This window comes from Oryctolagus cuniculus, chromosome 12 (genome assembly GCF_051225735.1).
Source record: "Oryctolagus cuniculus isolate XC-2025 breed Fujian yellow rabbit chromosome 12, ASM5122573v1, whole genome shotgun sequence".
Lineage (NCBI taxonomy): Eukaryota > Metazoa > Chordata > Mammalia > Lagomorpha > Leporidae > Oryctolagus > Oryctolagus cuniculus.
Window position 1 is genome coordinate 48,695,393 of NC_142878.1, and position 25,634 is coordinate 48,721,026.

Below are 25,634 nucleotides of genomic sequence, written 5' to 3' on the forward strand. Positions count from 1 at the left end.
TTGAGTTTTTCAAAAGAAGCACCCATACACATGTAAGGGGTAAGATCAGGGTAGGAGGCCTGGAATAAAGGAAAGAATTTTACTCTATTTGTAATTTCTTTCTTTTCCTCTAAATTGCTTTTATAAAAATGTATACTATAGTCATTTATTTAGTAGTTTATTATCTGTCTTATCAGTTAGTATTGCTCATTAACTTCTACGTTTACTGTGTTCTCCTGTGCCTGAAATGGTTTCTGACTCATAGAAGATAATTGACTTTTTTTTTAACTGAATAAAGGAATGCTTGAGCCCAGACTGAAATTTTAAAAAATGGCTTTGACTTACCCCCTAATTTTTTACTTTTCTAATGTTTTACATAGTACTTTTACAATTTTTATAGCTTTTTTATTATTCCTAAGTATATATTCCCATCATCACCATCTCAGTTAAATCATCCACACCTCTAACCATCTTCCATGCCACAGTTGGAGTGCTTTTATATGCTTACCCAAATGCCACTCTGGAGTAATACATCGCACAGATCCTTAGCACATCTGGGCCTTTGCATGTTCTATTCCTTCTGGCCCTCAGGCCTACTCAGGATCCCAGTCACAACTTCTCACTGTCATAATCTGAATGTTATCCTCTGCCTCTCATTTTTGTGCCTTTACCCAAAATCTGTTTCATTTCTTCTTACTACTCATATGAGTTAGCTTCATTTAGCCATTGGAACATCTCTGTAAGAGTTCTTCATTTCACTCAAGAAGAAATAGTTACTTAGAGTCTTCCATTTTATTTAAAATGTTTACTTTTTAATCATTTATGGTTCTTGGACATCATTAGTTGAGCGTTAAACTTATGGCACATTTTCCTTAGAAAAATATATGTATGGACTCATGTATCTTTATTAATTTTTCTAGTATGTTAATGTATAACATGTAACTCCTGTCGTGAGAAGACTGTAGAAACAGTCTTTTATATTTGTAGTGGTTGGGAAACAGCTGAATTTGCATTATATGTTATTATTTCACATGTATTAGCAAACCTGTTTCCTCACTGAGGAGTCTTAATACATGGTAAGATTTCACATGTCATTTTTTATGTGTATTTAAAAGTTGTCATAATCTTCAGGAATGCTATATACAATATTTTAAATACTATTTTCTAATATTGTAAATTTATTTTAAAGATGAGACTTGTCTACATGCCGTAACTGCAAGAATTCTTTTAAAAGGATATGTATGTATGAATTTTTATTGTATCTTTTCCATTCAGAAAATTAAAAGGAGTAGAGGAAATAATTTATAAAAATATTATTTATATTACCTTGTCAAAAAATGTGACCTTGCTAGATTCTTCAGATTTAGATTATTTATTTACAGTTACTGTATAAATAAAAGAAAAACTGATCAAATAAATGAAGTTAATTTATAAAAACATTTGGAGCCAAATGTTTTCCTTATCTGATTCTGTTCAAAGTAAATGCAGTATGAGTTAAGAGACTGGTTTGTGTTTTTGGAAATTGCAGACTTCTGGAGTGTGTCACAGAACTACACAACTTGTGTTTGGCATTTTTGTATCTCAGGGTTCAGTATGTAACTTGCAATGTTAATTTCTTTTGGAAGACATGGGTAAATAATGCTATTAAGTTATTATCAATAAACAAAGATGGGCCCCTCTAAAAAACTTGGAGGTGTTTGAGATAGCTCTGGAACAGTCACTACTATTACTGATAAAATAGGTCAACTATTATACTATGTGCCTCATATGAGTTAGCTTCATTTAGCCATTGGAACATCTCTGTAAGTGTTCTTCATTTCACTCAAGAAGAAATAGTTACTTAGAGTCTTCCATTTTATTTAAAATGTTTACTTTTTAATCATTTATGGTTCTTGGACATCATTAGTTGTGCGTTAAACTTATGGCACATTTTCCTTAGAAAAATAAATGTATGGACTCATGTATCTTTATTTAGTATGCTATTTTGTAAAATTCCTAGATAACCTACATCCCATACATGGACCTTAGATGAATCCCTGCTCTATGTACTTTTTAATAGGTACTGGTAAACTGTACTTTTTTCCTCTACCACTCGTGTCACTTAGTGAAAGTAATGCTTATTTATACTATGTCTTATTGTAGAAAAAAATTTTAAGAAAACCGAAAGTAAGAATGTCAGCTATCTCAAACTCTACAGAATATATATCAAACTAAAAAATGTTGTTAGTTGTTTAGCATGTGAGATTTAGACCAGTTTGCTTATAGGATGCTTTTTAATGGTTGGGTATATTGGACTTCATCACAAAAAACCTTCCATCTGTTTAAGAAAGAAATCTAAATGTGAATATAAGAAATGACAAGGACAGTTATCTTCAGACTAGTATAAATGTGGTAGCTATACCTAGATACAAGAGATTAGAAAGCTAGTACCATACAGCCTAGTGATTTGGTGTTTTTTTTTTTTTAAATTACTTATTTTTATTTAAGATTTATTTATTTATTTTAACTGAGAGTTACTCAGAGAGAGGGAGAAAGAGAGAGAGAGAGAGAGAGAGAGAGAGAGAGAGAGAACCTTCCATTCAGTAGTTCACTCCCCAGATGGCAGCAATGGCCAACCCTGGACCAGGCTGAAGCTAGGAAACAATAGCTTCATTGGGATCTCCCACATGGGTGGAAGGAGCCCAAGTACTTAGACCATCTTCTGCTGCTTATCCCAGCCCATTAGCAGGGAACTGGATTGGAAGTGGAGCAGCTGGTACACAAACCAGTGCCCATGTGAGATGCCAGTATTGCACTTGGTGGCTTTACCCACTATGCCACAATGCCAGCCCCCGTGATTTTTCTTAAAGAATAATTCTCGAATTCGATCTTGGGTTCCATCAAAGATAGATAATATAGAAAGGACATTTTGTAGTAATAAAATGATATGATAATAATTTCTTATATTAATGAACCAAAGTTATTTTTACTCTTGATTAACTCATTGTTTTGTGAGCTATGGAAGAAAACTATTTAGTTTCTAATTCATTTTAACTTTGGAGAGGAAAATGTTTCCTTTTATATGAGGTCAATTTTAGAACTCCATTATATGAAAAATACCTGTTGTTACTTGATAAAGTAGTTCAGAATTTCAGATTGGTTTTCCTTATATTTCTCTTTAGACATTTTCATGATACTTGTGCTTCAAGTTTGATATCTCAACTATTTTGTTTTTTACCCTCTGAATTATCATCTGAAACAAAGGCAATAAAGTTAGCTGAACAGAGTGAAGAATCTTACTGTGTATATACTTGCCTGGTTTTAGGTAAATTACTGTAGAAATAACATTCTAAATCTCTATAAAATGTTCGGGTTTTAGTTTTTAACATGCTTGTTTTAACATTTGGTTTATAGGTATGTTGTGAATAAAATGACTGTATTTCTCTTTCCTTTGATCATTTTGAACATTTAGTTATTAAGTGAGTGATAGCCCAACTGTGAGAGCTTCTTGTGACTATGATGTGTTATGTTTTGGCGTGACACAGTTTTCAGACAGCCACTTTTGTTCTTAAATATTTTCATTTTCTATAGTACTTTTCATCCCTGTATATATGTACAGGAGTCACTTCACCCACCACCGAATTGCAGCCACTTCTGAGGTGGAACGCAGCAACTGTTTAACAGCGCACTTTCCCCTAGGTGCTGACAGCTGTAGAAGAAATTGTACATGGTCCCGTACAGAAGGTATTTCTCCACTGTGCCATCTGCAGAGTGAAACTGACTAGGAGTACTACATAGACTGTAAGTTTCTTGTGTACCTGCCCTAGACTGGAAAACCCAATAAGAAAGAATAAGAAATAACTGGGAAGCATCATTTTCAGATGAACTGAGGTCAGTTAATCTTAGTGCTGCTTTCGTTGGCTCTAAATTTTATTTTAAGGCTGTCTAATTTAAGACTGGTACCAAATTGAATAACAGATGGATGCACTCCTCGGAAATTCATTTTATTCCCAAAGCAAATGAAATGAAAGTGTTTTTTATAAATTCTTCACCTTTAAGGAAACTTAAAAGAATCAAGTTGTTTTGAAATATATTAAAATAACCAAACCAGCAATATCTACTAACAGTATAATATTTTAGAGCCATGTTCTTAAAACAGCAGATCAAATTTTAGTTCATCAGGAGCACCTTAATTAGCTTTGCTTGCAATATCTTATGCATTTGTTTTTCAGAACTTTCTTTAGTGAAAGTTTTACGGCAAAGACCTTTTATGGTGAAACTGGTTTCGATTCTTTGGTTTAGAAACATTGAGTTTGAATTTTTTTAAAAACATTTTTACACATAGAAGAAACAGTAAATATTTGAAATTTCGTTTAATCTATTTTGGTTTCTCTCTTTAATTATTTAGTTTGGTTTTTTCTTTTGTAACAGCAACTTTAGAAGAGTGATAAGTCTTTAGTAATAGTTTGGCATGTTTATGCCTTAAAGGACGGGAAAACCACATTAGAAATGTCTATTATTATACATATGATATGGATTGTTATATTTTTATTGTTTCATTTTTAAATCAATAGTGTGACTTACTGTTACCTTTTTTAAAGTGTGTCTATGAAGATTTTAGTATGAAGAAATTAGGGTCTCCTGGTTTTCAGAGTTTTGCACATATGCAATATAGTGTAATTGTGTCATGAGTTAAAGGATATCATGTACATATCCATATCTGTAGATTGTCAGTAGAAGCAGATACAACTGTGAGCCACAGTTTATTTGCTTGTAAAATGAAATGGGTGAACAAAGTTATTTTTTAGAGATCCTTTCTTTTCCATGTTTTCTGTTTAACTCAGGGATAGTATTCTGTGTACTTAGAATTGTTCCTTACATTATGTAACCAAGATATTTTCATGCAAGTGCCTTTGTTCTACTTAGATTTTTTTTTTGTGTGTGTTAACTAAATGCTGAATGATGGTGTCAAAAGAGGAGGGTGATTTTCTACAAAGATTTTCAACTATCACTAATTTTGAAGTGCAGATACCCCCATTATTTTGAAATTCAGTTTTTTTAAATAAATACATTATAATTCTTAATTTATTATTCCTCATGGAAATGTCAAATGAATTAGAAAAAAGTCCTATGTTATTTATATTCACAGAGAAATTTTACTTAAGTATTTCCTGAAAAGTCACATTTTAATAAGAGTCTTCCCTTTACTTCCATAGAGTTAATAGTTTACTCAGTGGTCAAAACACTAAAGAAGTAAACATCAAACTTTTTAAAAATATAGCAATAGAGTATTTTTATCAGTAAATGAAATATTTGAGTTGCTAATAATTGGTTCTTTTGCATTTTCTACAGACTGTACTTGTAATTATTACTTAATCCCATTCATTTTATTAACTGAAATATTGTCAGTTGACAGAATAGGCTGTATGTTTTAAATATTAAACTTCTGTGAAAAGGCAGAAACTATGCCTGTTGTAAATGTCTGACTACATATTTTTAAATCATACAGTATATTAAATTATTATATTTTAGACCTGTTGATAAGGCAAATTTGACAGTTTTGGAGATTCATTTTTTCATTTCATGAATCTTACAGTACATCTCTGATTTGTGAGATTTGGAAAAGAGAATTAGGTGGAAACGTTTTATTAAGTATACTTGAGTATTGTTTGAATTTAATTAAAATATACTATTTATGTAATCAAAAGTAAACTGGGTTTCACTTAAATTATATATTTGGAATATTTACTTAGTTCATTTAGAGATTTCCTCATTCCATGAGAGAGATATCTCATATCTCTGCTTGATTATTTTCCATGAAATGGCCCTTCTTTCTATTGTGAAGGTACACAGTTATGTTTAGGATTATTATTTAATTAGGATTAACTTAATAATCTTGGAATTCAGAAATAAATACTAGAAGAGGAGAAATTAAGCCATATGAAATCTTTATTTTTCATCTTTACCTATTATAATTTTCTATTTTTAATAGAGGGAAATGAAGCAAATACATTAATAATATGAATTTTTAAAAATACTTACTGATAATCCTCTAGCAGTTTGCTACTTTCTAGTTAATATTCCACTAGAGACTTTTAAAAGAAACCTTAAGATCAGCTGAAGAAATAGATTGGTGAGAAAATAATGATAAGGTAGTGTATTTTAAAAGGTAAATTTTATTTAATTTGAACTAATTTTAAAGAACACGCATTTTGAAGTAAAATTTCTGTCCATAATTTAAATTCTCAGATGTCTCCTCAGTTTTACAAAATTTTCTGTTTTTAAAATTAGGGACATATTTTTATCTCTATCCCAAACAGATTTAGAATTTGTCTTATGAGGTCTAGTTGAGGAAATTTTTGTGATGCAAGGAACCACTTTTACATGTTTAGCTGTGAAAAAAGGGGCGATGATTTTTCAAAATAATATTGGGAAGAAAATTATTTTTATACTAAATGGTTAATAACTGAATTGCTTAATCTCATAAAGCTTTAATATTTCATACATCATTTTTATCATTCAAAATATGCTCCATATTTACAAATAATATATAGTATATAAATTTAAGTATTTTAGAAATAAATGTGGATTCCCCCATCTCCCACCAAATAGTCTCAGGCAGATCAATGGAAATTCAATATTCATATAATTGTCTCAATCTTTTATATTCTTAATTTACATATCAATAATTTCTCCCTTTTTATGTATTTGGCTGTTACCTTTCAGTATAAATTGGATTAGTTGAAAATTTTAAAATATAGCAATTGCATAAACAGCTATTGACACCACAAATCTTGTCTTCAATACTAAATTTAAAAACATTTATTACTTTAAAAATTTCCTTCAGCTCTGAAATTTCTAAATGTCTCGTGGGTAAATATGTGTGTGTGTGTGTGTGTATGTGCATATCATGTTTCTAATGTATTTTCTGTAGCTTGGTCTGGAATCCTGACTGCCACTTTGTAGCTAATTAACCAAGTGTAAATTGTTTAACAATTTTAAGAGTTTTTAAATCTGTTAATTGAGATGCATTGCACCTACCTCACAGGGTTGTTGTGAGGAAACAAACAGTAAAACATACATGAAATAGTGCTTATTGTAGTGTAGATGTGGAGTATATGAAAAATGACTGATACTAAAACATTTCAGGGTCCCCACTGTTCTCAGGATAAAACTTAAATTCCCTATCATCTGTTTTGTTCAGGCTGCTCCTCATGATCAACCTCTTTTCTTTCCTTGGAAACTGCCTGTGTTGGTTGATTAATACTGAAGTCTTTGCACTTCCCAGAATAGATCTTGCTTTCATTGGAGTTTTGTCTGCCTAAGATATTCTTTTGTGAACCACTCACATTCCCACTTATCCCCAGGCTGCTGTCCTTTGTGTAACTCAACCTCATCCCTCAAGTCCTCACTTTAGATTTTCCTTTAACTAAGGAGATATTTCCTTTCTATTCTTTCATCCTAATACATTTCATTAGATGTCCTGTATGACCCTGTAGATATGCTTACTCTTATTCTGATACTCATCATTGTATTGCCATTGTAGTTGAGTTTCCTCCACTAGATAATAAGCTTGTAGAGGGAGGAGTCTGTCTTGTGCAACTTTTTCTCCCACATACTTTAACAGAATTTCTGCAACTCAGGAAATGAGTGAAATTTTATAAATAGATGTAAGTCCCCCCTAAATATACAGTATTATAATTATGCAATTTCTACTCTTATAATAAAACATAATTTTTATTATTCCATATTACAAAATTAATATCAGTTCCCACAAAAATAATATGAAAACTATAATATATGATTATATAAGCTTATATAATCAACTTACTTTCCCACTTTTGACCACTCTCATGGGTTTACTGAAAGTAATGGACTCACTAAGGGTGGAAACAGAAATCTGTTTTATTCTTTCTTTTTGGTCTATCTGCAGTTTCATTCAGAATATAAATTTTTTCTGACCCCAGATGAAGTGCTATACAAGTGTCTGTATTTTCTCTTCCTTGTTCTTGCTTTTGCTGCTTACACTTGATCTCTACCTCCACCACATCCCCTGCTTCCATTCTTTCGTTATCTTTCATTCCTCCTTTCTTCACACCCTGGCATTTTACAATAGACTTAATTTTCAAACAACTAAAAAAAAGGCTAATAAACTAAAATCCCAAGCTTTTATTGAGTGTAAATTTTTCCTGTATCATCTTTGCTCAAAGCAGGTTTAAAAATATAAATGGGTAATAGCACAGAACATATTCAATTAGAAGACTTTTCATTGATTTTTTTAAATTTATTTTTTCTCTCTCTTCACTGGACTATTTCTGGGTCCTCCAAAGCTTTGAGGGTAGAGGTATGGAAAAGCTAATTGGTAGTAGAAGTGTACTGGAAAACTAAGCAGGTTCTTGCTTTTCTGAGTTCTTCAAAAACTGTCTGCTTCTGGAAATAGCCCAGCTGTAATGTCTTCATGCCACTGAAACCTTGTCATTGACTACTCTTTAGAATATGACTTTCTGACCTACACCTGGCCTCTGTCTTCTGGAGCTGGTTCCTTTCCCAACAGTCCTCATCTTTTTCTTGGGAAAATATATTTCCTTGCTTCTGCAAACTCTGCAAGTACTTGCAGTTTCTAAGATAGTAGCCCAGACTGAGGGCATCTTGCCCTCTTGCCTTTAGAATAATTTTTTAGACCTAAGTCCAGTTTTTGCCCTTATTTAGATACAGTCAGTGAAGAATATCATATATTCTAGGGCATAGGCCAAATTCTGAATGAGTCACTGTTCTATTTATTAAGTAATCTGTGAGTTCCTGTTTCCCAATATATGTTTATATTTTTTATGTAAATGGTGAACTGAAGATTACTTGAAGAAGTCTAAATCTGGCAAAATGATATTGGAGCCTATTGTTCTGAGCTTAGGGTCCTAAGCTAAAACTGAAATAACAGGAAAATTCCTGTTTTAATATCCTGTTACACCACCATTCCTTTGCACTGGGGCTATAATAGAAAGCTTGTTTTTCAATGATTGTACATCCATTTCTGCAGTTTACTTCTGTATCTTACACTACTCTGTCATTTTGGAATGTCTGTTCTACCTTTTATTCCTGGGGAATCCTACCCAGTCTTCAGTGGCCAAGTTAGGTAGTCTTTATTGGTCCTGAAAATTGGAACAAGTACTTCTCTGTACTGTATTGTCATTAATATTTTGTGAGGTGTCCCCTGACTCCTTGAACAAATTGGGAGCAGTTTTGAGACAAACATTTACTTGTTGGTGAACCCCTTATTGCCTAGTCTCTCTTTTGTGTTCAGAATTTTATTTACTAAATTAATTAATCTTTTCTGAACACTGAGATTGGAGTTTATAAAATTGTTGTGTAATATTTGGGAAATCCTTATGTATTTCTCTCCTGATTGCAAAAAGAATTTGAGGCTATAAGAATTAGCTTTTCTTGCTCTGAGTTGTTGAGTTGTTTTTTTTTTTTTTTTTTTTTTTTTAAACCTGATGGTGTTTCTCTTCATCTGTTCTTAGGCAATTTTAGTTCTGCTTTAGTCAGTTGATTGTCTCCCATTTTTCTATGCATCTCTTTCTTTTTTTGTTTTTAAATTCCAGTTAATAGAGTTATGTGGGATAAATAAGGATAACCAGGTGTCCAAGCAGCAAGTAAAAATTAATTAAACTATCACCATTTTTCCATTATAGGAAATTTTTTATGTTTCAGATTATATCATTCTGAATAGTTAGAAATGGTAGAAAGATAAGCCTTTGGTCACTGAAAGTGTTAGGAATAACAGTATGGTATTCCCATAATAAAATATTAAATTGACATTATAATTATTGTTTGTAAAGTGCTGTTTCAGTGTACTTCATTGTTATTTTGAGTGATTACTTTAAATAGATTTTTTGTTATTTTGAGTGATTATTTAAATAGATTGCCTCAATTTGGAATGTAGCACTGAATTTCTGTCATTCTTTAATTTAATATAGTTTTCATTGCTGATATATAGCCAAAAGAAGGATTCTTTTATACATGTGAGCAGGCAAATATATGAAAACTAGATAAAGAAGAATTCAAAATTAGCATTTTAAGTAGAGATAGTTGATAAACTTCCTTTATGCTAAAATTTTTTTTTTCTGCAGAGTTCCTAATGAATAACCAAGTTTCCTAAAGAGTTAAAAGTAAAAAATATCTTCTCTTCTAATCACGTTGCTAAAGTTCGACATCAGGTACATATTTTTCAATAAAGTATTCTTATTTTCATGGTTTTGGAAATATGTATTTAAGAGAGGAAGTTTTAACCTCTTTACTACAACTTTCACCAACATGACTGGTGACATTTTATTTTTTTGTATTTAATTTATGATAATTTTATCGATTAGCACTTAGGAGCTTAAGAATTTTGGTGAATGGATATCTGGACCCTCATCTTAGGTAATACGGTAAATATGGCAGATTTCCCCTTCTTCACCATTGTAGTAAGTCAAATAGTCTCTTTATAACCTTAGTGAGTGAATTATTCTTGTATTTTCCACTCTAGTTGAAGGTGTAAGTATTGCTTTAGGATGGAAGTTTGATATTACAAAGAACAAAATTCTGGTTTTTTAAGTTCTTGCTTACAAGCGTACTTGGAGAGAGTAAAGCTCAGGAGATATTTTTGGGGATACATCTAATATGTATAACCATCAATGTTCAAATAGAAGTAGTGCTTAAAAATATAGTTTAGCACAAGAAATGGGAATGGCAATCGACTGATTTTTTTATGCTTCTTTTGAAGATTTCACAATTCCCCACTGGGTTACCAAATATGACAGATTCAGCTTGTCTGAAATCAAACCAATGTCAATAGTTCCCTACTCTTTTTCTGATTCCATCATTCTTCTTATGGCTTCATCACATTCTTTGTGACCCACGGTCAGAATAATATCACTCTCCTCCTATGATTTAACATCATCATATTTATTTCTGGATCTGAATGATTTTGCCTTTAAGAGTTTACTTGAGTCCATATGCTTCATTGTATTTCAGTTCATAAAATTCTTTTTCCTTATTTATCACTAAAAGTGATGTTCTTAAAATTAGACTTGTATACTAATTTAATTTTTCTATTTTAACTGCATTTTCACATATTACTCCATTTTTGCTTTCTTTTTTTTATTTTAGCTTTCTATGGAAGATATTCTCATAATATCTGAATTCGATCACATAATTGTGAAATAATTGATTTCTGGTATTTAAGTCTTAATAAATTTTGAATGGATTACTGAAAATCAATTCAGTACTACAATTTAAAATTAATCATTATTATTGTGTTTCAAATTGATACTCTTATTAGTGTTAACATCACCAGAGAAGTACCTTAAGTGCCTTAAATGGCTTCTGAATGATAATCTATTAACATTTAGCTTAAAATTGTAAAAAATTTTACTAGCAATATGCCAATATATGCTGCTAGTTTGTAGGATTTTGCTATAACATAATAAACTTAGTTCCGTCTTTTTCTGTTTGTCCTCATTTTAAAAAATATGATCCCATGTCATTTTGAGAAAATGATTTTGGAAGATGCCTAATTGATCAGGTCTGTATTTACATTTGTCTCTTTTAAACTCTTAGCAATATAGAACACATGGACCAACTTCTTTTGAAATGTCACAAAAAACTTAAACTCAACTACTAGTTCCACTGTAGATCCAATTTGTCCTGGTTAGAAGATACATGGCCTCCTGAGAGTACTTTCTCTGTTGTATACTATTTTAATGCTTCCAGTGTGATAACCTTATAGATAGCAACTTTTCTCACATTACCTCCTCTTAATGTAGTCTTTGGAAATAACCCCTAGTTTCTGAAAATTTTCGTTATGAAACTACTGTCATTCAGGTCAATTTAACTTGACTGTGTAACTAGTTTTGGTTTTTAGAGTGTTTAAAAATTATTTCAATGAATATTTATTAATATAATTCAGAAATAAAGTGACCTTTTAAGTGCATTATTTTAAAAGAAATATATTCTTTCCAGCCTATAGTTTTGAATATTTTGATTAATATAATCCTCTTTTTTTTTCCCTATTTCTCTTGTTTTTCTACTGGGTATGTATGTATGTATATCTTTTAACACATATATTCATTATCTGTCTGTTATATATGTGTGTATATAAGAGAGCTCTTAATTTTATAAATTCTGTTTTTATAATCTAATGTCTCCTGTCTTTGGAAAGAAAAGTTTTCAAGTAACTGTGGTTTATTTTGGCTAATTTTAAAAACTGAAGCCTTTGCATGTTTTATTATTTCTTTTCCAGATCTGTCTCTGTTTATCTTGATGTTAGTATGTGTTACTTATATGATATCTACTCAAAATTTGTGTAGCATTAGTTAATATAATTTACTTTCTTATTGTATAACATTGTACTATTCTACTCATTATCCATTTGTTCATTAAATATTCATTTAGAAGTAATGTGTCCAAGATATTATTGGGCACAAAAAGTCTCTATTTTCATTGAGCTTATATTCTTGTAAGAGAAAATTAAGACATAAACATATAACATTAATATTCAGTAACTAATTTTAGATAGGATTAAATATTATATGAAAAATTAGGCCAAGATAAAAATGTTAGAGAGTGGTTCATTGTGGCTAGGGCAGTTACGAATAAACATCTTTAAAGAAATACTTGAGTTGAACTCTAAAGATTCAAAACAAAAAAAGGCCCTGTGAGTTGATCTCTAAGGAAGAAAGAACACTCACATTTCAGGCATCAGGAATTACAAGGGCATGGGTCCTTGACTCTGAGTGAGTTTTGGCAGGGTCAAAAATCCGAAAGCAATGCTGTGAGGGTCAACCCTAAGGAGAGACCCTGTGGCAAGTGAGGACTTTGAGGTAGCACAGGGGCCAGATGAAGTGGGCCACAGAAATGAATTAGAATCTCATTATAATTACCATGTAACAATATCAGGCATTTGAGTGTTATGAACTGATTAGCACTGAGGAAATGACTGTATTTACTGTCTGGAAGATGAGCCAAGGTAAAGAGCAGAATGATTAGGAAGTTGCTGTTGTAATTTCTTTGAGAAGTTATGACGTCTTGGTGCAAGGCTTTTAGCAGTGGAAATGATGAGAGAGGTAGGACGTTTTGGAGGAACACTGTTTATAATTGTGAATGGATAAAAAATGGAGTAATCAACAGTATCAGGCATAATTAAACTTAGAATATTATTTGAAAATGTAATGCACATATTCTCTAGTTTTAAAAATTATGCTTTTATTTTTAATTACGTGAGTTTTTCTGTATTTTTTGCTATCATAAATAGCAGTAGTATTTTTGTCATTTTCTCACTTCACTGCCATTGAAAAGAAATAGTTTGTGGTGGCTGTCCAGTTTGAATGATAGTGTCTTTGAAAACTGTCTCGTTATTTTAATTTTCTTATCTTTGATTACTAATTATATTGAAATTTTAATGTTTGTTGACCAATTTCATTTTTTTCAACTGCGAATTGTTTCTACCATTGATTATTTTAGCATATTAGTATTTTCCTTTTGATTTCAAAGAGGATACAAGCTTACATCCTAAGATGATCTTGAAGTCCCAACATGATTTGGCCTTGAAACTTCTTTGTGATTCTATTTGATGTCAGTCTTCCTGCTGCTTTTATACTTTAGATATTCAGAGCACTTGTCAAACAGGCATCTTTGTCTAGCCTTATGGGCCTTAGCTCTTGTGATTCTCCATTTCTGGATCCCACATCCTTCAAATTTTCACTCCTGGCTGTGAGTGAAGCCTCAATTTTCATGTTACTTCTTTAGAGGAGCATCTCCTAAACTCCTTACATAACCCTATTTGCCTCTGTGACATTCTGTCAGATTACTTTGTATTTTCTTTTCTTTTTCTTCCCCATGGTCTGTTTTGGTCTTCATTGCATGTACCATTGTCTGAGGTTTTTTTGTTGCCTGTCCTTCCCAAAGGAAAGGAAAGAACCATGAGGTCAGAGATCTACTCTGATTTGTTTCCAGTTGTGCTGTCTGGGGATGGAATATAGTTGAGTGGATGATGTAAAGATGCTAAGCATTTATTCTTTACACTTGTGTTTTTCCCTTTTTGCCAACTGTCTTTCATCTTTTTATGCCATTTTTATTTGTAGAAATTTACATTTTCTTAGTCAAATGAACGAATTTTTTTAACATATCTTTCATGACTTGTTTAAAAAGAGAAAAAAACCCAACGCTTTCCATTTTGAGATCTTCCATTTAGCTATTTTAATTAAATGTTTCCAAATATAAAATTACCATTTTTCATGAATTAGGCAAATTTTTGAAGATATTAAAAGCTCTTATAAATGTATTTATAAATTTTATTCCAACATTTTTATACATCTATTTATAAAATAGGAGTCATACCATATAGAGAGCTTGTTAACATTTCTCACTTAATACTGTGCCATGTACATAAGTAGGTGATTCCTATTGACTTGGAAACTTTCTGCCATCTCCAATTTTAGGCACTTGTAACATATAATGCATTTGTCTTTTGTCAATATAAATAAGAGTGCATATTATTGTTTCAATTTTGGATTTATTTATGACAGCTCTATTATGATCAATTCCTGAATGTGAAGGAGCAGATTTTCTGGGTCACAAGAGCATGTGTACTATTTTAAAGCATTTGAATAGTCGTTGCCAAAATATCCTCCAGAAAATTTAAATCAGCTCACACTACCAGAAGTAGTATACGTCTGTGTCTGTTTCTCATCAAAATATTCCATTTCTTTTTTTTTTAAGATTTATTTATTTATTTGAAAGCCAGAGTCACAGAGGGGGAGGGATGGAGGGAGGGAGAGAGAGAGGGGGAGAGAGAGAGAGGGAGAGAGAGAGAGAGAGAGAGAGAGGTCTTCATCTGCTGGTTCACTCCCCAAATGGCTGCAATGGCCAGAGCTGGGCCGATACGAAGCCAGGAGCCAGGATCTTCCTCCAGGTTTCCCATGTGGGTGTGGGGGCCCAAGGACTTGAGTCATCTTCTGATGCTTTCTCAGGCTGTAGCAGAGACCTGGATTGGTAGTGGAACAGGCAAGACTTGAAGCAGCGCCCATGTAGGATGGCAGCACTGCAGGCAACAGCTTTACTTGCTACACCACAGCACCAGCCCCAAAATATTCAATTTCTTGAATTTTGTGCTTTGGAAAAGTTGGCCCATTCTTCCCCATGTATGTCTTGGCCCCCTAAAATTTTTATGAAAGACTATTAGGGTGTTTTTCACATACAAAATTTAAATATTTATTTATTTGAAAGAGTTACAGAGAGGGAGGGAGGAAAAGAGGGAGAGAGAGAAACAGAGGGAGAAAGAGAGAGAGAGAGAGAGAGATTCACCTTCCATTCCCCAGATGGCTACAATGGTCAAGGCTGGACCAAGCTGAAACCAGGAGGCAGGAGCTTCATCTGGGTCTCCCACATTGGCAATAGTAGCCCAAACACTTGGGCTATCCTCCATTACCTTTCCCAGGCCATTAGCAGGGAGCTGGATTGAAAGTGGAGCAGCTGGAGGGGGCCAGCACCATGGCTCACTGGGTTAATCCTCTGCCTGTGGTGCCGGCATCCCATAAAGGTGCTGGTTCTAGTCCCAGTTGCTCCTCTTCCAGTCCAGCTCTCTGCTATGGCCTGGGATAGCAGTAGAAGATGGCACAAGTGCTTGGGCCCCTGCACCCACCTGGGAGACCAGGAAAAAACTTCGGCCATTTGGGGAGTGAACCAACGGAAGGAAGACCTTTCTCTGTCTCTCTCACTGTCTGTAACTCTACCTGTTAAATAAATAAATAAATAAAATCAAAAAAAAAAAAAAAAAGAAAGAAAGAAAGAAAGAAAGTGGAGCAGCTGGATGAACTGGCATCTTGCTGCACCACAAGGCTAGCCTCTAAAAAACTTTTTACAGTGAAATCTATCACCTTTCCCCATTTTTTTCCCTTTGTGCCTGTGCTTAAAGTAACTCCTCATTTTCAGTTTCTATATGTGCTCATTATGGTTTGATCTAATTTTCTAAGTTGCTTGTCTCTAATTTATATTGAATGTTAGATACTTAAGAGAAGGTTTTATACTTCTTTTCTCCAAGTAATAATCCAGTTATGCCACCCATATAAACTTTAAAGTAAAGTAATTATGTATACTACAACAGTGCTGTTTTTAGATATGCTAAGGGTCTTTGGGAGGAGAGTCATTCATTGAGGTCTGTTGTTTTGTTAATTCAGATTTTACTTGTTCTTGCTTTGTAGTTTCTCTGAATTGTGATGTATATTTGTTTACTAGGTTAAAACTCCCTGAGTTCCTTATTTTGAAAAACATTACTATTATTTTGTTTCTTCTTCCATATGAACTCTTGCAAACCAGTTCATTTTTGTTTGTTATTTCATAAAAAGTTCACTGAAACTATTAACTTATTTGCATAAGATACACATATAATATCTAGGATTTAGTAGAGAAACAGATTTCTGTCTCAGTAAAGCTTTTTTTTTTTTGACAGGCAGAGTGGACAGTGAGAGAGAGAGACAGAGAGAAAGGTCTTCCTTTTGCCTTTGGTTCATCCTCCAATGGCCGCCGCGGCCAGCACGCTGCAGCCGGCGCACAGCGCTGATCCGATGGCAGGAGCCAGGTGCTTCTCCTGGTCTCCCATGGGGTGCAGGGCCCAAGTACTCAGGCCATCCTCCACTACACTCCCTGGCCACAGCAGAGAGCTGGCCTGGAAGAGGGGCAACCGGGACAGAATCTGGCGCCCCAACCGGGACTAGAACCTGGTGTGCCAGCGCCGCAAGGCGGAGGATTAGCCTATTGAGCCGCGGCGCTGGCCCTCAGTAAAGCTTTTTATCTATAAAGATATCAAAGTACCTAGGAACTAATCCACTATATTCTCAAGGGGAAAAAAAATTCTATTTTGGCGAAATGAAAGTGAGACTCTATCTGTGTTTTAAATGAATGAGTTTCCAAAGTAGAATAATTAACTGCCTTCAAGCGCTTTCTCAGTCCTTCATAAAGAGTTCTCATGGAACATAAAGTGCCAATTTTCACTTTTCATGGTTCTCTAGCCACAGTCACTCAGGGAAAAATAGTGCCTGTCTGTGATAACTGTCATAATTTTATTCCCCAAATAAAGCTCACCTTGTTTTACTCATTCAAAAAAAAAAAAAAAAAGCATTTCACTTAAAGAAATTATTGGTCACTTATTTCTGTTAATGTCACTCGTTGTTCCTTTAAACCTGTTTAAAAATTTACATATTTAATCGATTATTGCATTTCTATAATTTCTATAGTGTGTCCATTTTCTGTGGTAACAATAAACCACAATTTTGCATCTTAAAAACAACCAGAATTTATTCTCAAAGTTCTGGAGCCCTGAAGTCAAAACTCAGTTCCACTGTGCTAGCAGCAGGTGTTGACAGGCTGGGTCCTTTTTGAAGGCTGTAGGGGAAATGCTGTTTTCTTTGCCATTTTCTGCTTTCTGGAGGCTACTTGCTTTGCTTGGCCCTTGAAATCTTTTGGGAATCTCTTCAGCTTCTTAATTCCATTTGCGTATCTTCCAAGTCCTCATTCCACCTTCTTGCCTGGCTCTTACCTTCGGTGACTGTAGTGAGGACCATCACTTGTAAAATCCCTTCATCCCCATCTCAGATTCCATAGTTGAAAGTCATCTTTGCTGTATAGAGGAATATTCGCCTGTTCTGAGGATACCACCTCTATCTTGAGGGGCTTTTAGTCAGTCTACCATGAGTGGAAATTATTACTTTTTATACTATTTTACTTCTATTTTATTGAGCTTTTATATTAAAAATAGTAGATTTTAGCTCATTTTATACTGATAGTTCTAAAACCTATAAATATTTTTTCTCCATTTTTGTAGTAGTAATTTTGTGCCTGTTTCTATTTTGTATCTTACTGTTTCTTTCAGTTTTTAATAGCAATGCCTGGAATGTTTCCTTTTTTCTTTATTTTTAGCATACTTGCTATTGTTTTCAGACAATAAGGCTGAAGTAATAAGGCAAGTAATTTTTTCACTGTTCATTAACAATTCCCCCTTTGACATATTTTTGTTATACTTGTGTCCTACACTTGCACTTCCTGATTAAGCTGTATTTGTCTGTAGTGGGGCTTTTTTTATGTAGCAAATTCTTATCTAGAAAAATAAAATAAAGAAGAGTATACTCAGAGAGTCTAGAGATAATTTTTGAAGTTAGTTTGAAATAGTTTCTCAGCAACTATGTGCTGGATCTATAAAAATGTGAATATCAAAATGGAATACTCTGTGTTTTCAGAAGACAAGAAGGGCTTGTAAGACATATTATAAAGGGGATTTCAGATTGTCTGTCCACCTAACTTAGATGTGTAAGTTATATAAATCCATGTAACTACCACCACAGTTGAACTGTGATGTTTCCACAATGCCAAAAAACCAGTTGTGACTCTTTTCCACTCTCCTTCCCACCCTCTCTCACTGCAGCAGTCATTAATCTGATTTCTTTTCATTGCATTTTTTTTTACTTTTCTTGAATTCCATTTAAATGGACTCTCGTATACCTTTTATCTTATTTTTTTTGCATAATATTTTAGATAGCCATATGTGACTTTGACTCTATAATTTATTTTTTTCATTTCTGAGGAACAATTATTGTTAGGTATTTAGCTTATCCATTCACATATTAGTGGACACTTAAGCTGTTTCTCATTGTGGACTGTTAGGAATAAATTTTTTGTGAACTATTGAGTGTAAGTCTTTATTAAGAGCTATGCATCCATTTCTCTTTGAGTAAATACTTAGGGATAGAATATTTGGGTCATATATAAAGTTCAGATTTATGAAGACATGCCATACTGTTTTCCAAAGAAGTTATGCTACTTTATGTTCTTATCCCCAGTTTGTGGGCATTTCAGTTGGTTCACATTCTCACCAGTGTTCAGGTGGTGCTAGTCTTTTAGCCATGTTATTTTGTGTATAACTATTTCTCATTTCAGTAGGTTTTCCTGTGCTTAGTGAGCATTGCAGTAGTTTCTTTTGTCAACTCTTTTTTCAGATATTTGGACCATTTTTATTGGGTAGGTTGTTTTCTCCTTATGAAGTCTCATCAGTACGTTACTATTCAGAATTCAGGTCCTTTTTAGATATATGTGCTATGAATGTTTTCTTCCATGTGGTGGCTTTGTTTTTCATTTACTTGTATCCTTCCAGGAATAGACCTTTTTAATTTTCATGAAATCTAGTTTATAATTTTTTCTCTTGATGTTAAGTATAAATTTGGTATTGATTTAATGCTAGAAATAACTTTCTAGCTTCTCTATCCATTCAACAGGTGAAAAGATATTTGTAAAGAATGAATTTCCTGTTGCTAGAGAGTTTTTGGTAGGGATTGCTTATGTTCTGTCTGGAATGAATTTGTAAATTAATATCACAGTAGTGTCATGTACAATATATGCAATAAATGTTGTTTGTTGTTGTTGTTAATGTTATTGTTAATACATTTAGGAGTCTTGCCTTGAGGAAATTTAGGAAAGACAATATTTAGATGTATAGGCATTGATTCCATCATTTGTTTATTTAATACTTAGCCACACTGGTGACACTTTTTTTATTTTGTTTCTCCATTATTATTATTATTATTATTACACCTTCTCATCTCCCCCATACACATGGAATTTAATTGTTTATTGATGCTAATGAATAAATATTAGGAACAGGATTATTACAAAATCTTTTCTTTGTCTCTTTTGATTGTATTCATAAATCCTGAGTATTTTTTGAAAAATTTTAAAGATATAATTGTAAAACAGTGAAAGTATATACTTACTTACTGTGCCAGTCTTCTAGTGATAACTATTGGTGATTTATTTGTTTGCTTTCAGATAAATTTCTATATGTTTATACTAATACATACATACATAATAATTTTTCCTGTATACATCTACATGAATTCTTGGAAAATGCATAACATAAAATATGCATGAATTTCAAAATTTTTGAAGCAGAATAAGTGTCTTTAATTGAATTTTTCCATGCAGTAGAATCGTAGGGTTGGTTGGTTTTCTTTTTTTTTTTCTTTTTTGTGCTGTGTGCCTAAGTGAATGTATTATATGCCTTGCTTTTTAAAATCTTAACAGAATGTCTGACAGTCCTTTAATGTTGATGCTATCTTCATTAATTTCATTGCTGCATAACATTTAATACAATGAATAATATACTATAATTTATTTTTCAAGCATACACCAGACAAGGCAAGACTGAGTCTGCCTGGCAGAATTGGTAGGTAACAATAAAATGAACCACTTTTAGATTTAGTTTTGCATAGATAGTGAAAGGATGAGAAGCTAAATGAATCACATCTCCAGTTCCTCATCCCACACACTGAAAAGACAATATGAAACCAAAAGAGGCTAGATGCTTATATTGTCAGTTATGGAATATACCATTGCTAAGGATCAGATTCTAGTCTATAGCCAAATGTTTTTATAGTCTGCAGTAATATTGAAGGTCAGTATAATAAGGCAAGAAGCTGCATACCTTGCTAGAATTTGTGAGACCATGAAAGACTGTCTCCTGATAGTCTTCCAATCTCTTGTGTTTCAGAGGTTCACAAAGCATTCATTCTCCCAGATGTGCAGATGAGCTGCTTTTAAAGCCATTGCTCCTCTGACCTGTAGTATACATTCACAGTTGTCTCAGCCTCATTGTAGAACATCCACCTATAATCTACCCCCACCCCAGCCTTTCACACACCCAGCTAACAATTCTCAAGAACATAACCACTTCTTCAGTTATTTTTGAAAGCCTCAAGTGCATTTGGTGAACCTAAGCCAAGTTCCTCACACACAACCAAGCCAGTAATATCATTAATCTAGGTGCAAGAGCTGTGGGAGGCACATCAGCTGGCCGGCAGAAATCCAGAGCATGTTTTCAGCATTACTTGGTCTAGATTAGACCAGTAAGCTTCAGTCTGTGCAAAACATACAAATGAGTTTGTCTTCTCTTTAGCGGCACAGGGAAACCACAGATTATCAACAATAATAGGATTAGGATAAAGGAAATGGACATGGTGTCCAGAAACCTAATCTTACTCTTCAAGGTAATCTTACTCTTGCTATTCAATCCTGGAGTCATCAACTCTGAGGAGATTTCTAAGAGTTCTTGGATTCTCCATTGATTAGTATTGAAATTGAAAGTAGCAGCTGTCGTCTGGGTTGAATTTACAGGACCTTCTTGTCTTGCTCCAGTGATTCCCCTGGATGACTTTCTTAACCTGCAACTGAGGATAAAAGCTGAGAGAGACTGATGTTTCCTTTCCTCACCCCTGGCTCACTTTTATCTAAGGTGTTCTCTTTTCCACCACCATGGGAGTTGATCTCCATCCATAGCCATGTATTTCAGTCCCTGCAGCAGTCATTGCACTATTTTTGTTTTCTTGATCCTCCTGGTCTTTACCATACCATATGGTCTGGAATCTAGGTGGTTCAGCAATTTCTTCCTAATATTCAATGTACCATTTTAGAACACCTTCCACTCTCTGATGTATAGAACACATCAGGAACACCTTAACAGTTGTGAACTCATTGTAATCATCACCAATATCCATAACTGCCTATATCTAGCAAGCATAAGAGGACAGTAAAAGAATTAATAGGTTGGAGTCTTCCACCCCTCTACTGCCACCCCCAACTTTCTGCTCCTTGAAAAGTTTTGCATCCTAGTTTTCCAGGGATAGGTGTGAGAGGAAGTGATGTGAGATTCATTTTGTGTTTTATGTCACTTACAATAAGTCTAGGTTGCCTCCTTTCCTCCATAACCTCATAATTAAACATTCTGTTTTGGATAGGAGATACCCTTCTGAGGAATTGCCACTTGTAGAAGGTAGACTTCCTTTATTAAGTATATGTTTCATGGAGAACTGATCCTAAACTATCTAGTTACCTTTTCCAGTTTATTCTTTGAGGGTATATTCTATCTTTCATTGGCAGTTCTTGTCTAAGGAATGTGAAAGAGTGTGAAAGATCAAATGAATCTCAAGTATCTTCCCACTACTGAGTATTTTAGCCATAAAAACAGCACCCTTGTGTGAGGGGGGATGTATTTGGGGCATATGCATATGTAACATAGTTCATCTAAAGGATGGAGAGGTAGAAGACACTCTTGAAAGATGTCCACCACTGTCAATGCTTAGTGCCTTCTCTGGTGGAAAGAAGGAATGAGGATGAGTATTGTGATCCAGTGGATTAAAGCACCATTTGTGATGCCTGCTTCTCACATCTGAATACCTGGTTCAAGACCCTGTTATTCCTCTTCCAAAGAAGCTTCCTGCTAAAATACTTTGGAAGCATCATGGTGGCCAGTACTTGAGTCCTTGCCACCCATATAGGGGATCTAGATGGAGTATCTGGCTCATGGCTTCAGCCTGGTCCAGCTTTGGCTATTAGAGGCATTTAAAGAGTGAACAACTAGATGGAGTATCTGGCTCATGGCTTCAGCCTGGTCCAGCTTTGGCTATTAGAGGCATTTGAAGAGTGAACAACTAGGTGGACGATTTCTCTTTTTATTTCTCTCTGTTACTCTGCCTTTCAAATCAGAAAATTTTTAAAGAAGAGAGGAAGAGAGTCTATACTGGACAGGCCTGGTTCCACTGAGTAGATTTCTTTTTACTACTTAATTACACATAGTTGACAGTCTAGGCACATTTGCCAGGCATCTTTGCTAGACTCACTAGGTTTTCTTTCTTTCTTTCTTTTCTTTTCTTTTCTTTTCTTTTCTTTTCTTTTCTTTTCTTTTGAGGGTTAATCCTGAATTTGTCATATCCTGGGCTCCTGGGCACTGGGGTATCCAGATGATTATGGTCCTTACCTAGGTAGTGCAGTGATCAGATTGTTGATTGGGTATTCTTTCTCAAAGGATCCTTTCTCATGGTCATCATCAGAGATCATAAATAGGAAGTAAAAGTCTTGTACAATCTGAAGCCATAAAAATATTCATCTCCAAGGACTTAGTAATGGGTTATCTCTACCACGTCCACTGCCAGCCCTCAGAGTGCCTAGCTAGCAAATTGACAATTAATAATTCATTGAACATGTGATAAACTTAGAAGCTGATTTCCAGGAAAAGCACCACAGTGCTTTTCTACCCAGTAACCAGAGTTTCCTTTTCCCTGCCCCATTTCAAATATTTTTGGGGGGCTATCTAACATATACTATTAGACTTTAAATAAGCTGGTTGATTTATGAGGGAGACCCATGCACCCTCAGGAATTCAAGAACATTGAAGTCTACAAGATGTCTAGGATTCTGGTCCATACCTTGCATTTGAAATTGTCACATTTTGAAGTTCCTAAGAAGTTTTGAATGTAGCTGATACATCCCTGACTTTGTTTAGTAATATGAAATATATGATATTTCATGCATTTGCAAGAACACGTTGCCATAAGTGGAGATTTGTCATAAATTTTTATATCATTTGATAACAGCAGATATTCCTGAAAAATGACAGCTTGCTGTTAGTTATCCCCTTAATTCTAATCAGGGCAAAACATAAATGTGCAATTTCACCATTCAGTATGAGAGTTAATTTTGGATATATTATGACTAATTACAGAGTAATATAATGATAGCTCTTCTATATGGTTCATTGCTAACAAAGTAAGTAAATATTTGTTAATATTTTCTAATATTAAAATGGCATAAATTTAGTACCATTATTTTTTATTTCTTAAACATTTTTTTTTAAATGATGATACAGATTTCATACATATAAAGGTGTATTTGGTCTCATTTTGTGGTTCTCTCAGCTTGAAAAAATTATGCCAAGGAGTTTTTTATTTCCTGCTTTGAGAAGACAAAGTGTTTATGCGGGTTTCTAAGCAACGCTAGCTTCAAAATTGTAAGAATGACTGGATACTCAGGAAAGAAACTGATCCAGATTTGTTAATACTTTTGGAATTTAGTAATTGGTAAAAAACAGAATCATGTTAGTCATCAGTAAACCCCACCCAGATTGCACAGTTAAAAATATATCTTTATATTTAACATTCATCACATTTGAGTTAGTTTGTTTGCCATATTTGGGGTGATTTACTCAATATTACTGAATGAATTTAGTCTCTCTTTTATCAGCATATTGAGAGGGTCTCCATTGTGTGTGTAATAAATTAGCCAGCAAACATTAATTTAAAATTGAACTACTACTTAAAAATCAAACAATAGAAACAAAGTGAAAATTATATACTTGAAATATATATTGCAGTGGAAACTACAACTGCAAGGTAGAAATATTTCTGTGATCAATTAAAGGTTTATAATAACATTTTGAATTTTAGAGTCTCATGTTAAAGAATTGTTATTGTCCATCATACCATTAAAAAAATGAGCACTGAGTTTCCTCTAGATACATTAAATTTTTTCTTTGAGGGCAAAATAGTAGAAATAAAAACACAGGAGAGACAACTGTGGGATATATTTAAGAGGTGAGAAGGCCAAAAGGGACTTGTAAAAGAAATGGAGCATACCCTAATGACCTCTCAAGAGAGCTAGAGGTCCCTTGAATATTACAGGATGCATAGTGCTTGTTAATCCAATGATGAATGTATGAAGTTTCTAAAATGCCAGGCCATGAACGAAGGAAAGGATGTGGATATCTTAATCAAATGTGGCAGGGTGGGGAACCTTTTTTCTGCCAAAGGCCATTTGAATGTTTATAACATCCTCTTGTGTCATACCAAAAATTATCAACTTAAGAGTAGCCTACTATAGATTTACTGAATTTCAAGGTTCGCCTGCTATTGCCTTGGCAGGGACAAAGAATCATTTCCTGGACCTTATATGGGCCATGGGCCACTGTGTTCCCTATCCCTGATTGTGAGAATGCACTTTAGAGTTTACCAACATGTATGAAATGTATTAGCATAAATTTGATAAGACAAAAGTGCTTTTACAAAGACTGTCACAGGTCCTTTCATGAGTCTTGTTCGTTTTTATTATAAATGTAAGAATATAGCACTTGAATCTTAAAGCACTAATGACCTAAAGAGCCTCTGTTTTAATATGGAAAGTAGAAGAAAAGCTGGCAAGGTTATTCGTTGACTATAGAAAAAAAGCTTTTATAGGAATTGGTCACATCTGTTTTATTGTTTGCAGCTGAGACTTTAAACACAAAATAAGTTGGCTGGTAATGGAAGTACAATAATTGGTAATGTAAAACAAACAGATGTGTTTCTCATTACATAGTGCTGGACATATTTTGGTAGGAGTTGAATTAGAAAAGTAAACTAACTGATGTTGATCCTCAGAATTTGAATATGTTACTTAAAATCATGTTTGAATTGAGTCATGTAAATATTTTTCCCAAAATGTGTATGTGAATTTTTTAAAATTGTCTTTACTATAGTTTCAAATATCGTGGGACTAATTATCTTTAATTACATTTTGGGTAGTAGCATTTCAGATAGCAAAGTAATCACTAACGTACTACTCAAGATGTAATACCTCTTCTGCACTGTAAAATAGTGATATATTGCTTTATTGGTTTTTTTAATTCACTCCTCCAAATCCAAATTTTTAGGTTTTCAAAAAATGTATTTATTTGACAAGCATTGAGAGAGAAGAAACACACACACACAGCTATTACTCCCCTGCCTCTCTCCAATACCCCTCCCTAGCCCATCCCCCAACCCCACCCCCCACCACTTTCCCAAGAG

General features: G+C 33.7%; 1 protein-coding gene across 8 annotated transcripts in view; it reads left to right on the forward strand.

The window, feature by feature from the left end:
* Nucleotides 1-25,634, forward strand: part of NOVA1 (NOVA alternative splicing regulator 1) — a 155,443-nt gene that overhangs the window by 42,445 nt on the left and 87,364 nt on the right. The window contains exon 3 of one of the 8 annotated variants that reach the window (XM_070053337.2): nt 3,658-3,759. The exons of the other annotated variants lie outside the window; for them this stretch is intronic. The gene's annotated coding sequence lies outside the window, so the exon portion shown is untranslated. The remainder of the gene's footprint in view (nt 1-3,657; nt 3,760-25,634) is intronic. 8 annotated transcript variants of the gene reach the window in all.